Genomic DNA, 14180 nt, shown 5'->3' with positions numbered 1-14180 from the left:
GCTCTTCCCTCTCTTCCACAATTCATTAACACTCTTCAAAATTTCATACAACATATTTTCTTTTCCTTTTTATTCATTTCCTTCTCCTTCCTTGTTTTTCTTTTCATTCTTTCTCTGAGATTAACACCAAATGAGCACTTGTAGTTGTATTAAACTACAATACATAGTTTGGTTCCTTGCTGCAAGCTTGCATAAATTCAGCTAAATTATTATGTGAAATTTTGAAGTAGGATTTTGGTTATTAGGAAGAAAACATCTTTATTCACGACACAAGGCCATTTAATGCTAACATTGCTTCATTCATTCTTTCTCAACTTAAAAGAATTTGATTACTTCATCTATAGTTGGGGATGAGATGTTGTTTAAATATGTTTGGCGAAGGTTTTATTTCACTATGATAGTAGACTGTTGTTATAATGAAAATTTAATCGACCGATTCAAACAACAATTGACATGCAAAGGAAGATAATTTGCAGATATACTAGACGATGGAGAAGATATTCTATATTGACCAAAAAGGCATTTGGTTTATCTATTTTCAGTTTGTCAACGAAATCAGTATGTTGCTTGGAAGACTAGGGAACTAGTCAACGAACAAACAAAGTTAACGAGTGTTTCCACTAATACACTGTTGGATATGGTGCGTCAAAGGGGAAGCCGCGTCACCAATCGAGAATTGATGATGGAGGTAAATAAAGCTGTTTATCCATGTATTCAAACGTCTCTTTTGTACTGATGACCTCTCCTACGTTTTGTTCCTCGATGAAAAGCAATCACGGTCAAATGCACTTAAAATCATATATTGGGTTGCAATCGTCTTCTTTCTTACATGTTCTGCATACAAGGAAGTCATTAAAAGTGAATATTTTATTTATTATTAGTTTTGGATTCAGTTGTTATGCTTATGCTTATGTTTATGTTATATTCTTGTTTTGTTACTGTTATTTAGTTTATTTAATATTGTCGCTGGATTCAGTTGTTATGCTTATGTTTCTGTCATTCTTCTTGTTTTGTTGTTATTCTTAGTTATGTATGAAATTGATGTACTCGTTATGCTTTAAAAGATATGAATGGTCCATGATAGTGCTTTTGTTAGTATATTTATGGTTTAATTATTAATTTTGTTTTTCTATATAATTTACGTTATTTTTTTAAGTTTAATTGCAGTTTTTGTCATTCTTATTTTTAGTGATTTACAAAATTGATCCCATATTTTAAAATTCAACAATTTTGGACAATCTTTCAAATTTTTTTACTAAAAAAAAGATGATGTGGCATATTTCAAATGAAGTATTCAATGATTAATTTCTACGTAATTGCAATAAAAACTTCTTAAAACTTCAATTTATATTTCTAAAATTATTAACTTTTATAATTTAATTAATAACGTTTAATTAATATAATTAAATATTTCTACAACATGATATTGTTATATTTTAAATAAAACTATCCAATTACAAATTAAGAGAATCAATTCTATATTTAATGAAAATAAGTAGACCAAAACATTTGTTAAGCCTTTTATATTTGATTTAAATTTAAACTCAAATTCTGCTTTGGGAAAGTATTTTTATCTCTTAATCAATTATAATTTAAAAATTGAAAATTTACATTCAATTCATCAGATAATGCAATCTTATTTCATTTAGGTGATAAAATATATATAGTTGAAAATACTATCAATAACATTAATTAAATTCATCAGATCTAATCTAAAAAATAACAAACAATAAATAATTTCTCTTACTTATAAAATATTGAGCAAAATTAAATATTATTATTTATCTTACTTGTTGATTAGGAATATAATTGTGTATAATTCAATTATTAATTACTAAAAATTATTACTTTTAATTAATTCTCATATGTTTGTACAACAACAATACTAACTGCGTTAGAATTAGCAACATCTAATTATATACGATTTAGATTTTCGAACAGTAAGTTCTCTATTATGTTGTTTATGGCTTTTTTTATCATTTGTTAGAGGGCTTAATTTTTTAGAGTGAACGTGATCATGTATAAATTAAAATGTTGTCTTTATAAAAGAGGATTAAAAAAAAAACATCTTGCTTTTGTTCAGGAACAAAAAAAATGTTCTTTATGGTATGAGTTCAGAAAAATTGGGTGGGAAGCTAGATTCCTTATTGTTGCACGATTTGTTTTCAATTAGAATTCAAAAGTTTCGATTTGAATTGGTTCAATAATGCATTTCAAAGAGTGATATATAACGGAGAAGATATTTATTTTGATATCTTGTATTAATAGCTATATAGCATGTACGAATTAGAAGTGACATATTGTTTCGAAAATTAAATGTTGAACAATATATATGTGACATGATTTATAAACCCAATATTTTAAGGTTTTAAGTTAAAATGTCAATGATCTCTCGGGTTCCTCTGATTCGCCCATCTCTAGTATCAAAGCGATGTATGAACGGGGTTGGATCATAGTAGAGTAAAAAGTCTTCTTCAATGTAGTCAAAAGTTGTGTTCTGTTGGTAATAAAAGAAGTGCAAGGATATGATATGAAAGACTCTCACATGAACAAAATACTAATTATATATAAAAAAAGGATTTATATATCCATTGACTTAAATTTTGAGTAGAGATGTGATATCAATTTTTTTTTATTCTTAAAATACCGTTATTGTGGTGCGCACTCGGACTCCCCAAATCTTTAAGGTGATAGAAGTAAAAATTGCTGCCGAAAGCTGCCGTAATATGGAATAAGGTGTTAGAATGGCTTATATGAATTTTGTTATGAAGTTCCGCAGAAAAAGATGCAAAAATATATTCCTCTGATTACAATTATAAAAAAAAATGACATCAAATTTTGATTAATAATATTAGTAAAAGTTAATTACTTTTAAATTATTTAATATTAATATTTTTAATATACTATTATTTAATAAAAAATATTTAATGTGTGTAATTGAATGTTTGATATTCAAAAAGACAATTTAATAAATTGAAATTGTAAAATCTAAAATATTAATTGAACTTAAATAATTATTTTATTTATAATAGTTTTAAATTTTTAATAATTATGAAAATAATTATTTTTATTTATAATAGTGTTTAGAAAGAGTATTACTCTTTTAATTTAGGTACGAACAATTGGAAGTATTTGGTTAGCAATAAATACTGATCAGAAGGTATATCGTATCAAAAAATTATCACTGTCAAGGTATCAGTTGTATTTGTGAATCGGTGGAATAACCCAACTTGCTCTCTTTAATATCGTATGACACTATTTTGATAAATTACTCGAAATTTAATCACCATACCGATATTTATCATAAATTAAAATTAGATTTAAGGAAGATGGGATAATATAATTGGGTGCACAATTTCAACATACTATTTAGTATAATTTTTTAATTTAGTATAATTAAATTTATCATGAATAGATAGAAACCGATGAAAAAAAGTTTTCAATAGTGCTATATGCATTATAAAGTTAATCACATCACATCATATATTCATAATAAAAAGAACCTAATATTAAGGAACAAACTCATAAAGAAAAAAATGTAATTTTTTCTTAAGAAAAAAGAAAACATCAATAATACCTATATATTCATATCATACAAATCATCCCCATGACCCATCAACTCAAGAAAAAAAAAGATCCTCCAATCATACTTTTGCTCATTTTCTTCCTATAATTGGTGAGTCATAAGCAATACTAGTGCATATATTAAATATGGGACTTTTGAAAACATAATTTTCAATTGATTTAGTTGGGTTGTCTTCGAGATTTTCTCTAAAACACTTTCCACAAATATTCTTGATACCAACAGCATCACAGGAACCACATCTTTTATTCAAATAAATTGGTTGAACCATTGTTTAAGTTAATTTTGATCTCAAATAAGCAAATTTGGAAAAGGGGGAAAGGTTTAGGAAGAAAAGTTGCAAGCTAAAATTTGTTTGTTGAATGTTGGTTGAATATGTTGTGTTAATTTATATCGGCGGTTTATCATTAATAACAAACTATGTTTAATTAGAAAATCAGTCTTTTTTTTTTCGAAAATCTTGGAAATGTTTTTTATTTATTTATAAGATAACAAAAACGTTATCTAACTTTATTTTGAAATAGTATCTTTATTTTTTTTCCATTATAAATTAAATAATAATTGTATCGTTTGTCCGTTATGTATATTTTAGGTGGGCCCAACATAAAATTTATTTCTCTTTAAACATTCTATATTTGTCCAAACTGTATTGTCAATTAATCAATTGTTTTTATTAAAGATTCAATTTAAATTCAATTCATGATGTATATGTTTTTAACATATGGCTTTTTGGAAAATGATGATAGTGCAAAAGAGGTTTTACTTACAAGTTTTAATGATAACAAAACAAATAATAAGAACAACTATTTCTTAATAGTGATTGTTAAGTGTACCGGTTAAATTAAAAGATAAAAGTTAATATTAATGACTATCTATTTTAAAATAACATAAATTATGAGTAAATTAGAGATGATAATTTAAATATTTTTAATATAAATTATATTATAATTTAATAAACAAGTAATTATATGTACTAATATAGTAATTCATAATATAACATAAGAAATATTGCAATAAACGTATGATAATCTACATTATGAGTCAAAACGTTAAAGACAAAGAAAATATAAAGTCAATGATTAACCATCTGAAAACAAAGGAAAAGAACGCTCCAATGGTTTTGAGCTTATACTTAAAAACTCCTATTGGTCCTACGACTCAAAGACTAATACAAACTTTAAATAGACCCCTTTTATATGTTTCATTCATGTAAGTTCATTTTTTTTTCTTTCTCCCTTTTATGTTTATTATCTCAGCTTTTTTTAATACACACCAACACTAGAGACGATTTCAAAACAAATTTAAACTTATAGAGCCAAAGTTGAAATAAAAAAATTAAAATGACGAAGAAAAAAAACGCTAACTTATTGAGATTAAATATATATTTAAGAAAAAAGAATACATAATTCTATTTCATTTATGTGATAAGATTAAAGATTATTTTTCTTACTAATCTAATCGGGATAAATAATTTTAGAACTAGGATATTTCGCACGTCTAAAGGTTATTGAAATCTTTGTTAGATTCATGGTGTAATTATCAATTGAGATCTTCGAAGTTTCATGATAGTTCAATGTGTTTGGTTTAATTATCTTGAAAAGTTTTTTCATACTTGACAAAATTACAAGTACATATGAGGCTTTTGAGATGTTCAACAGAGTCTTCTTCTTCTTCTTCTTATGATAGCTCTTCATCATATGAGTTTTCACTCTGGTCTTCTAATTCACTTTCTTCTCAGTCCTTATTAGCTTGGAGAGCCTTGGAGTTTTCTTTGCTTCCTTTGGATTTGAGAGCCGTAACTTTGATTTCCTTCTTGATTCATCTTCCACTAAGTCAATATCATGGGATCTATGTGAAGTCATCAACTCTTCTAGAGGCAATTTATTAAGATCTTCTTGACATGATCAGATGTAGTGTAGCTCTTTGGAGAACCTTTAGTTCGGAGACTAGAGTTTAGAATCTAGAAAATATTGTCTCAGTGTCTTCGTCTTCTTCCATTTGAAGTAATTTGTACTTCATGACAAGCATATTTACTTTAACTTCCTGCACTTGTTTATTTCTTTCATAGTTGAGAACTAGGGCATCAAAGATTCTTTTTGCTGTTTCTTTGCTGCTGCATTTTTTGAACTATTTGAAAGTTATAACTTTCATTATATAGGTTCTTTCTTTGTGATGCATCTTGTATTGTTTCTTTTTATCAGTGATGATATTATTTCTAGATATTTCAACACCAACATCATCTTTAGGAACTTCATAGCCATCTTCGACTATGTCCTAAAGTTCAAGATCATGTGAGATGTCAAAACTTCTCAATCGATCTTTCAAGTATTCAAATCTTTCCCCATCAAACACGGGAGGCTTGTCATCATTTTCACTTATAGCTTCATCACAAGAGTTAGTGATAATAATAAGTATTTACTCAAATACAGTTAAATGCTCAGCCTTGAGACCGAGATTTGATACCAATTGTAGAGAGAAAACACAAGAAATGGGAGGCGGGGTTGAATTGTATTTATTTCAAAAAATAAATTAAAAAAAATTTACAAAAAGTTGGTGATGTTGAAAACAACATTTAGTAAAATAATAAGTAAGAGATAAGGAAAGAAACACAAATCAATTTATCTTGGTTCACCACCAACACGATAGCTACGTCTAGTCCCTTCACACAAAAAGATTTAATACATTATTCAACAATGGAACCAGAAGTTCACTAAACACCTTATAGTCACCCTAACCATGTTCTAGTCTTCTCAACCTTCTAGCTTAATAAGTATGATCATATTGTTGAGGACGAAAACCATTACTAGACCAGGTTACAAAGTGTTTAGATTGGATTTGGAACGAATTCTCACACGAGTGTTTACACAGATTGCTCGAAGAAGAATTTTTAGGTTTCTCAGCACTTATAGCTAATATAAGAGGTTTTCAAGAGTTTGTAATTTGGAACGACGAGAATTGTTTTCTTGTTTTATGTCGTTGATCTTTATCTGTTTGTGACAATAATGAATCCTTTTATAGAGCCATTCAGTCCAATAGGGTTTCTGATCGTTGTTGTGATTGCATGAAATTAGCATGTGAAATAATAACCCATATAAAATATTTGTTCTAACACACCATTTCTAGAACTATACTTTAAGACACAAATCCTACACTGATCAAGTCAAATAATGTCGAATCTCTTCCAACAACATCTTTAAAATGCCACCAATGACACATTCCATTCATGTACATTCGTTTAGAAGAAGCACAACGTGTAGGTGCAACTGAGCCATTGACATTTAGTTTTCCCCAATAATTACTTCTAAGGCTATATATCTCCCATAAAGGGTGGTGGCAACTCGGTGTTGTAGAATAATGACTTCTTTTTTTTGGCCATGTGAGTATTAGTTTTACCCATGTAAGAGTCTGTTTTGATCAGAAAACCTTTTAGCAATTCTTCCATTGATGGTTATCTAATCCTAATATTGGAGGATATCCTTGATATTGTTAGTGGCTCAGGTCTTCATTAACATGCATTCATATATATAAAAGATATGATCTAGGAGACAAACATATAAGCATTGTTTCTTGGTTTGCTATGTATGTATTGTTTGTGCTATTAACACATATGTTATGATTTCATCCATTTAAATTATTTTGTAATTTCACATAAAGCGTTTATATACATATACGAGATAAATTAGTTACTTAGGTTGTACTAATGAGACGTTGAGGCGTCTAAAACTTGATATTTTAATGAGATACATTATATCTTTAAACTATTTAATATTCTTCTTAGCAAATTACTTGAAAAAAAAAAATCCGCATGAAATACCTTGGAATTTTGCAGACAAGTAAATTGTTATCAAATTTTTGTATTCACCAAAAAATTTGTTGTGAATGTTTTCCGTACGAAATTCTGCAGAAAAATTCCAAGATAATATTATCCTTTTTAAATTTTTGAAAAATTCTGCACTTAGGAAATTATATGCCAAAACTAATTTTATTTAGTAATTTTAATAATCTGTTAATACAAAATATATTATCTATTAAACATATTTTTTGTTAATTTTTTTTAAAAAAAGGTTAGATTACATATTTTTAAAATACAAATATATTAAAAAAAATTGATTTTGAAGATTAGCAAAAACTAAAACTTTAGTGTAAAACAAAAACTTAAACCTAATTAGAAGTAAAAGAATAAGAAAAAATAAACTCTAAAAAAACGAAAATCAATAGCTTTTGTTCTCCATTTCCAGTTCGGGTAACTTTAAGCTCACCCCACCCATTCATTCTCATTCTATTTTCCTTCCATTTTCGTGACCTGGACATCATTTCTTGCTTGTGACGCCACTCCTGCTTCATTCTCTATGTCGTATTGTGATATCGACATCATCATAGTGTGATATCAACGCGATATTGGCACCATCATATTGTGATATCGACGTTGTATAGTGAGATCGACATTGTTGTAATGTGATATCGATGTCATATTGTGAGATGGACGCAACCATATTTTGACACCAAGGTCGTACTGTGAGATCGACACCATCGTATTATGATATTAACTCTATATTAGGAGATTGATGCCGCTATTTTTTTGGTATAAAAAGAGGGCAAAGCCCAAGAAAAATACAAAGCTAAAAGAACATCTCAAAGGCATGCAAGCTTCGAAAATATCATCAAAAAGAAAACGATGGAGCTCTCTGGAAGGATTCTCTGTAGTACACAAATCAAAAGAGTGTAATGTCAAACTAAAATTAGGAAGCCAATCAGTAGCTTGATTTCCTTCCTACTAGATGTGGTTGATCTCAACATGCCAACTCATATTCCATAGTTCACGAATGCGACAAATAAAAATTGGGATATATCTATTGATTTTGCAATTACCATTCACCATTTCTACTAAAACCTTAGAATCGCTCTCCACTTAAAGGTGCGTAATCCATTATCGATGAGCCATCTCAATACCCATATACATACCCCACATCTCAGTATGTAAGGCATCAAATTGTTTTCACAAAGAAGGCCTCCACACTTAAAAAGATTAATCGAGTTTATGTGTGAGTCGTCGCTAATGAGTTTGATTCATCCTTCTTACGGTCTCTTCCAGCCAACGAAGACAATGTCCATTTATTGAGGTCTATATGTCAAGTGAGGTACTTTGCATCTCTATTCCTCCTTTGACATCTTGATAATCTCATGAGTTTGATTCCCCAGACGATGAAATCCATCAACAAGCTACCATAAAGATCATTTTCCACTCGTTACTGTATTCTCCCTTTCACTTCAGCTCGAGGTTGCCAATGATTTAATCCCTGCATGATCCTTCAACTTGATCCAAATTTGTGTTTCATGAATGCAGTCTCTCATAACATGATTGATTGTTTTGTCTCTATTCTCGCAAGCAGAAAACATGGGTGAAACATCAATACCCAACCGATTACGACAATAGTTTGTTAGGAGGCGATCATCGGCAGTAAGCCACGTGAAGGTTTGGATTTTGTGTGGATCCTTCCACTTCCCATCTATAACTGTTATTCGCCCCCTCTAGAAATTTATAAGGGCTCTGAATAGTGAAATGATGAGTATTAGTACCACCCCAACCAATGGAGTCTGGGACACTAGTATCTATAGGTGCTAGAATAGCCAACAACTAGTTCACCATGTTAGCAAGAAGGTGATTGTTTAGGAAATTGATGTGTCAAGTCCTTGTGGTCATCAAGACATCTTTCACAATCAATGTGGTGTCTTTAGTCAGCCCGATAAATGTACTCATGATACAGTGCCCGTTAGGCATCCTTTTGTCAACCCAGAAATTAAGGGGATTCCCATTGCCCAAATGCCAAACAGTATGGGCAAGCAACAAACCTGGAGATCATTCTCTCTGCCATACTTGCTGTATAGGACTTTGCACCATAGTCATCAGGTTTATTAATCAAATTCCACAACATTTTCATGAGTTAAGCTTCATTTATCTATTGAAGGCTCCTTATCTAAAGGCCTCCATCCATTTTAGGCAAGAAACAAACTTCCCAGCTAATCAGATGCGGCTTATGAGTTTGGTTTGTATCCCCCAACAGAAACCTCTTTGAATTTTCTCCACCTCATGAGACAACATCTTAGGAAGCTTGGCATATTGCATATGATAATATATATAATAGAACTAAGCACAAATTTTGACAAGGTGAGTCTACCAACCATGCTAAGACATTGATGCTTCTAACCACTCCACTTACTCTGAATTTTACCAATAATATGATTAAACTTTCCTCTGGTAGTCATCCCCGGATCAATGTTGGCCCCCAAATATCTATCCACATTGGTAACCATAGTATATGTTATGTGTTGCAACATATCATTCCTAAGCTGTTGGTCAACATTTTTAGAGAAAAATATTTGAGTTTTTTGCTCGTCAATATTTTTGTCCAAACGCATCACCAAAAACATCCAAAAAATTCATGATACAATGAGCTTGTTCAATAGAGGCCTCTCTAAATAGAAGCATATCATCAACAAAGAGCATGTGAGAAATTTGCGAACTAATATACCTGTACATATAGGTTTCTAATAGTTAGTTTCCACTTAGTCAACGATAATATAAGAGATATACTCCATACAATTTACAAAAAGGTAAGGGAAAAAGGGGTCCCCTTGTTTAATATCTCTTGTAGGAGAAAAACTATCAGTTTTATCACCATTCTATAAAATCTTATATGGAGAAGTAATGCAATGATGAACAATAGGAATAAGAGTTAAAGGAAACTTACAATCAGCCAAACAATTCATTTTAAAGTTATTTAATCTAACCTTTGTTTTTTAAATTAATAAAAAATAGGATTTGGCATGTAATTTTCTCGTGCAGAATTTTTCAAAAATTTAAAAAGGGTAATGTTATCTTAGAATTTTTCTCCAGAATTTCGAACGAAAAACATTCACAACAAAATTTATGGCGAATACAAAAATCTGTTAAGAATTTACTTTAAAATTCCAAAGTATTTCCTGCGGACATTTATCTGTAAGTAATTTGCCGAGATGAATATAAAATTGTTTAAACAAATATATATTGTATTGTATTAAAATATCATATTCTCTGACACGCTCCAATGTCTCATTGATGCAACCTATGTAACTAACCTATCTCGTGTACTTATATAAGAGCTTTATGTGAAAATTACCAAATAATTTAAATGAATGAAATCGTAAAATATATGTTAATAGCACAAATGTCATCTACATAGCCGACCAAGAAACCATCCTATCCTTTATATGTTTGTCTCTTTGATGATATCCTATATCTATATGAATGCATGTCCACGAAGACCTGACCTTGACCCACCTCAGTTTGTTTAACAAGGGATACTTTGATCGAATAGAAGATAAAATTGAGGCGTTCATGGAACAAAAAACCAAAAATTAAGAGTCCATTCAAAATAACTTAGAACTAGTCTTAGCTAGATTGACCAATCATAGCTCTTAGTTAATATTTTTTATTTGTTGTGTTTGTCGTTTTCAATGTACTATGTACTCTTTAATGCATCACTCTTATATATTTTTTGTGTGCTTTATGTCTATTTATCGTTCTTTTTGTTTGATGACAAAAGGGGAATATGTTTTATAAGAAATATTTCTTGTCAAAATATCATACTCCAATTTTTTTTTTAAACCTCATTATATTAGGAAAAACTTACTATTTACTTTGAACAAATCTCATTTTAACACTTTATTATAATGAAAATTTATTCACAAAAACAGATGTTTGTCATCAAAAAGGGAGAGATTGTTAGAACCAAGATGTTTTGAGAACAATGACCGTTAGTTGTTTTCATGATAACATAAGTTATTTTATAGAAATTTTTTAGTGTACTAGTAATTTACTTAAGTGTGCAGAAATATCATGACCCTTAAAAGTTTTTATGTCGAATCATTTGATGAATAGGCAAGCTAAACAAAGTACACAAGACAATACTCTGATATATTTGTTCAAATATAACTGGTTCTAAAAAACTCACTCTCAAAGCACCTATATGAATCTTCTAATACAAGTTCATTTTGGTGATTATTCGTTTGATAATTTTGGCATCCAATTTAACCATCTTATAAAGCCACCATCCTCAACTCATCGTAGTAAAGTTTTTCTCTAACTGAAGAAGTGCATAACATCATCTGATATTGTAATCCTCTAGTCATCTGCCTTTTCTATCAAGATACATTGAAGCAATTATAAACACGGATTTTGGACACACTTTTAATGCTAATTCAAAATCACTGAAGGTTTGATACAATTTATTATTTCACATGTTGATTTCATGCAATCTTCAGAAACCCAAATGGACTAAATGACTCTCTATAAAAGGATTTGTGATCATCACAAATAAACATAGTAAAACTAGAAAAGAATTTGTGTCATTACAAATTTAAAATCTTGAAAATATCTTGTATTAGCTATAAGTGCTGAGAAACTTAAAAAATCTTCTGAGAGCATTTTGTGTAATCACTTGTGTGTGAGAATTCATTCCAAACTCATCTAAACACTTTGTAACTTGGCTTAGTAGTGGTTGCCCTTCTCAACAACTTGATTGTACTATGCTAGAACGTTAAGAAGACTTGAACACGATTAGAGTAAAGAGATGTGTTCAGTGAACTTGTGATTAGATTGGTAAATAGTGAATTTATTCCTTTTGTGTGAAGGGATTGGACGTAGCTACGCTATTCGTGATGAACCTGGATAAATGAGCTTGTGTTTCTTTCCTTATCTCTTACTTATTTTTTTTTACTTATTTCTGTTTTCAATATGACCATTGTAAATTGCTCTTAATTAGGTTTTTGAAATAAAACACAATTGACACTCCTCCCTCCACACCAATTTTTTGTGTTTTTTCTCTCAACATACAATCTATTGTTTTTGTATATTTTTATACCTAAATTATCACGATTGTGGTTTTGTTAGTGTGATTTAATTTTTTTTGTATATTTTTTATACATAAATTATCACAGATGTGGTTTTGTTAGTGTGATTTAATTTTATTTGAGGTGAAATTATTTTTATGACTAAGATAATTTTGTATGTAGAAATAAATTTTTTTATTGAAATTTATAAAACAAAATTTTATGTTTTAAAGATCGAGAAAAATTTATTCAACAACAAAATTTAAAAAGGATTCTGATTTCAATAAAAATTTAAGTGATATTTCTTGAGGTGATTTGAAAATTTTATAGAGACAATTTATATTTTTGGAGTTGAAATATTAAAATGGTATTATTTTATAGTATTTTATTAACATGCTTTCGGTTCCGTCTCTTTTTGATGTTTTGAACAATTACTAAATATTTTTTTTCAGATTGTGAATTGAATAAGATCAAAGATAAAAAGAAATTTTATGACTTCCTTGATTCTATTAAGTGGTGATAAACTTTCTTTTAAAATCTATAAATAAAATTTTATCATATTTAAAAAACCGAGTGAAATATAATTGATATTTAATTTTCAAATAAACTCATATTTTGATAAGAAATTGAAAATAACTTACGTGATTATTTGTGGCTTAAGAGGGGTGAATTTATACACTTTTTTAATAACAAATTATTATTTTTGACGATCGAGTCATTTTCACAATGAAAATTATAATTAGTCTTATTTTATATTGTCCGATACTTTATTTGTAATGAAGCGATTTATATTTTCTAAGATGAAATAATATATTTAATCTATTTATTATTTTTTTTATTAAGTCGTGGTTTAAATCTCGTCAAAAATCTCTTTACAAAATTTCCTCGTTGAGAAAAATTCAAATAAACTAAAATTCGATTATAGTTTTTAGTATTACTCGAATTGGACAAATGTTGTTACCCCGTCACATCTGCTCAAATTGATGATCATTCAATATCCTTTTTCCCCTTCGTATTGTCACATCTACTCAGATTAATGATCATTCAATGTCCTTTTCCCCCTCCGTATTGGGACACAAGTCTATATAAATAGTGCCTCTGACATCGATAATGGTACACTCAGTTTATCATCCTAATATATGCCACTCTCCAAGAATCAATAATGACTTGGACATCATAGTGTCTGTAGGTACAATAACGCCTCAATTTTTACAATAAACTGTTTGTTAATGAAATAAGATTTTAAATAATTAATTTGGTGTTAAAATTATTTTAGAATATATGTTGATAAGTTTTGTGACTAATTTTCGTTATATGATTAATTTCTGTTATGTGCTAATCTTGTATATATTTGACTAAATAAGTGATATAAATAAAAAATATTATATTTTATATATTTTGCTATACATAATAGTATTTTATTGTACATATTTTAAAGAATAAGATTTTAGGTGATTCAATGTGTATATGTGCTATCATAGTTAATGTGATATTTTCTTGTATGTTTGACTAATGTTAAATGTGCACATTAGTATATTTAATTATTTTTAAATATATCTTATTCTAATTACTTATTTTACAAATAATTATCTTGAGATATTAGTATTAGTGATATTTATTTTCTTTATTTTTATATAGTTGCTATGATATGATGATTTTATACATATTTATTGATATTCAGTAATTAATATAAATTGTAGATGTTATATTTATTTATTTTATCATTTTG

This window comes from Cicer arietinum, chromosome 7, assembly GCF_000331145.2.
Source record: "Cicer arietinum cultivar CDC Frontier isolate Library 1 chromosome 7, Cicar.CDCFrontier_v2.0, whole genome shotgun sequence".
Taxonomy (NCBI): domain Eukaryota; kingdom Viridiplantae; phylum Streptophyta; class Magnoliopsida; order Fabales; family Fabaceae; genus Cicer; species Cicer arietinum.
Note: the sequence above shows the minus strand (reverse complement) of the source record.